We start from the raw sequence: 4334 nt of genomic DNA, 5'->3' as shown, positions 1-4334 counted from the left end.
AGGAAACAACAAGTCTCTTTCTGGCTTTTGACTTTGATTATGGCTGTTGGATGGCAGCTCTATGTAAACTTGGTAATCTCAGTAGCTGATAGGATGTAGCTTGTTTATTCACAGGACCTGATAATCACTAAATATCTCAATATTCAGCTTCAATCTGGTATGAAATTCTGTCCACTTGTACAAACTGGAATATTATTTATATATATTGCTATTATTGTTAGATGCTGTTGAGTTGATTCCAACTCACAGCTATCCTATGCACAACAGAATAAAACACTGTCTTATTCTGCACCATCCTCACAATTGTTATGTATCAGACAATTGCTGTTGCCACTGTTGGAGTGTCTTCCTCTTTTTAGTTGACCTTCCAACTCACAGCTATCCTATGCACAACAGAATAAAACACTGTCTTATTCTGCACCATCCTCACAATTGTTATGTATCAGACAATTGCTGTTGCTCTTGTTGGAGTGTCTTCCTCTTTTTAGTTGACCTTCCATTTTACCAAGCATAATGTCCTTCTCCAGGGACTGGGCCTTCCTTATAATGTGACCAAAATATGAGAAATGAAGACTTGCCATCCTTTCTTCTAAGGAACATTCTGGCTATACTTATTCCAGGACAGTTTTGTTTGTTTTTCTGGCAGTTCATTGTACTTTCAATATTCTTCACTAATACCAAAATTCAAATGCATCAATTCTTCTATGGTCTTTCTTATTCACTGTCCAACTTTCACATGCTTGTAAGGCAACTGAAAATACCTAATACCTTGCCTTGGAGTAGGCACATGTTAGTCTTTAAACTGATGTCTTGTTCTTGAACACTTTCTAGATGTCTTTTGCAGCAGATCTGCCTTGATTTCTTGACTGTTCTATGAGTGTGTTTGTGGATCAAAGCATGATGAACTTTTGATGACTTCAGTATTTTCTGTTTTTTTTTTTAAATTGGTCAAGTTGTAAGGATTTAAATTTATTATTTTTTTTTTTACATTGAGGTGCAATCTATACAGTAAATATTTCAAATCTTCTTCATTTCTAGCAAGCATGGTTATGTAATCTGCATATCACAGTTTATTGTTGAATCTTTCTCCAATCCTGATATCATATTCTTTTTCATGGAATCCAGTTTCTCATACATACAGATGAAGTAATGGTGAAATAATGCAACTCTGGTGCATGGCCTCCCTGATTTTAAAACCTTCACCATTCCTTTATTCTGTTATAATTACTGCCTCTTTGTCTATGCACATGTTCCTCATGAGAACAAATATCCTGGAATACCCATTTTTCTTCATCTTATCCATAGTTTGCTATGATTCCATAGTCAAATAAATTTGCATAGTCAGTAAATCACAAGTAAACGTTTTTTGGTATTGCCTGTTTTTAGCCACGATCCATCTGACGTTAGCAACGAAATCCCTCTTTCCATGTACTCTTCTGAAGTTGGCTTGAATTTTTGGCAGCTTCCTGTTGATGTACTACTTCAACGATTTTTAAATTATCATTAGCAAAATTTTACCTGCATGTAATACTAATGAATCGTCTGATGATTTTCACATTCTTTTGGGTTATATTTCTTTGGATTGGGAATAAAAGGGATCTCTTCCAATTGGTTGGCCAGGTAACTGTCTTCAACTTCAGTGGAGTGAGCATGTAATATTAATGATAGTGTATGATGATTTTCACATTCCATTGGATTATATTTCTTTGGAATGGAAATAAATAAAGATTTCTTCCAATTCATTGGCCAGGTAGTTGTCTTCACTTCAGAGGAGTCAGCATCTCCAGTGTTGCACTAGTTTGTTGAAACATTTTAATTCAAATTCCTGGAGCCTTATTTTTCACCAATTCCTTCAGTGCTGCATGGACTTCTTCTTTCAGTACCATCCATTCTTGATCATATGCCACCTCTTGAAATGGTTGAGAAACTACCAATTATTTTTTGTGCCATCACCCTATGTATTCCTTCTATCTTCTTTTGATGCTTCCTGCTTCATTCAGTGTTTTACCCATACAATACTTCAATATTATAATCTGAGGTTTAAATTTGTTTTTCAGCTTGAGAAATGCTATGCATGTTCTTCTCTTTTGGTTTTCTATCTCTAGGTCTTTGCACATTTCACTATATTACTTTACTTTGTCTTTCCATTTGCCCTTTGAAATGTTCTATTCTTTTACTTCCTCATTTCCTCCAGTTGCATTAGCTTTTCTTAGGTAAAATATTGAAAAATACAAGAAGCATCAAAAGAAGATGAAAGGAATACTCACAGAGCCATACCAAAAAGAAATGGCTAATGTTAAACCATTTCAAGAAATACCATATAATTGAGCACTGATGATACTGAGGAAAGAGATCCAAGCAGCTGCACTGAAGGCATTACCAAACAACAGGACTCTAAGAATTGACAGAATACCAATATAAATATTTCAACAAACAAATTCAGCACTGGCGGCGCTCACTTGTCTATGCCTGAAATTTGAAAAACAAGTTACCTGGCAAACCAGTTGGAAGATCTCTGTATTTATGCCCATTCCAAGGAAAGGTGACCCAACAGAATACAGAAATAATTGTACATTAATATCTGACTCATGATTACCCTATATAGGGTTTCCTCAACCATAAATCTTTGGAGAGTAGCTAGCCTCATTGTTTTATTCTAGGTTAGATTGGCTGGTGAATTTTCACAGCTGACCTTGTCCAACACTAACTCATAGTGCCAGCAGAGTTTATATATAACAAAACATTTATGAATTTGACAAAATTTACCAGTATAATTCAGTGACATTGATTATGCATATAATGTTATACAACCATCACCATCATTCTCTCCCATGTTATTCCACCACCATTAACAGATACTCAATGTCACTTAATGACTCCTTTTTCCTCCCTACTAACATTGGTAACCACTAATAAACTATGGGCACTATATATGCATCTTTATATATTTTATATAAATAGGATCATATCTAGTTTGTTTTCTTGTAACTGACTTACTTAATTCAGCACAATGTTCATCTATGGTATAGCATGTATCAGGATTTCATTACCCTTTATGACTGATTAAAATTCCAGTGTATGTGTATACCACATTTTACTTATTCATTAATTAGTTGATGGACTTATAGGTTGTTTGCATCTTTTAGCTATTGTGAATAGTGTTTCAATGAACATTGGTGTACATGTATCTGTTTGAATTCCTAACTTCAATTATTTTGGGTTGTTGTTAAGTGCCATCGAGTCAGGTCTACACCTAAAATTAGACTGCGTCATTAGAGATTTTAAGGAACTGCCATATTGTTTTCATTGATGCCATCTTGCATTGCCATTGACAATGCATGAGGGTTCAAATATTTCCATGTTCTTGTGAACACTTACAATTTTTTTTTTTTTGCTTTTTGCCTTTTAATCATAGCAATTCTAGTGAAGGTGACGTGGCATTTCATTGTGGTTTAGATTAACTTCTGGTATGGTGCTGTAAGATAAGCACCATACTACTAACCACAAAACCAGCAGTTCAACTTCACCAGCGACTCTTTGGAAACCCTATATAGGGTGGAGTAGGAATAGACTTGACATCACTTAACCACCACAACAACAGTGTTTAAGATGGATAGCCTGGCAGTTCTGTATGATAAAACACTGGAATGTGAACCACAATGTCAGTGGTTTGAGCCCAGCAGCAGCTCCATGGGAAAAAGATGAAGCTTTCTGCTTATGCTAAGATTTAAAGTCTCAGAAAGCTTACACAGGGTCTCTGTGAGTTGGAACCAAATCCAAGACACTTAACAACAACAACGATGACTAAGATATTGAGCATATTTGCATAACTTTTTTTAGACAGTTGTATAGCTTCTCTGGACTCCTGTTATGGCACTGTAAGATCCCACTAGTTGCGCCTTGAAAATCCTATACAGGGTTGCTACAAGCCAGAACCAACATGACGGCACCTAACAACAATAACAACATAGCTTCTTTGGTAAAATGTCTATTCAAGTCCTTTGCTCATTTTTAATTGAGTTGTTTGCCTTTTTGTTCTTCAGTTGTAGGAGTGTCAGGTTATTTTTTAATGAAAATCTGTTAACATCTCTCCTTCATTTGAAATACATTGTTAGTCCCCTATTTCTTAGAAAAGATTTTCTGAACATTTTTGTCACCATTAACATAAGATATTCATAGATGGCATTTACCTGAGGAACAAACCAACATGGGTTTAATAGCTTTAATAGTTTTAATAGCTTTGGATCCATTAGCTATTTGCTCTGTGGTTTTTTTTTTTTTTTTTTTTTTTTTAATTCCTACTCACTCAGAAAAGTATATTAGAATGAAAGTGA

Source organism: Chrysochloris asiatica, unplaced genomic scaffold (genome assembly GCF_000296735.1).
Source record: "Chrysochloris asiatica unplaced genomic scaffold, ChrAsi1.0 scaffold00298, whole genome shotgun sequence".
Taxonomy (NCBI): domain Eukaryota; kingdom Metazoa; phylum Chordata; class Mammalia; order Afrosoricida; family Chrysochloridae; genus Chrysochloris; species Chrysochloris asiatica.
Note: the sequence above shows the minus strand (reverse complement) of the source record.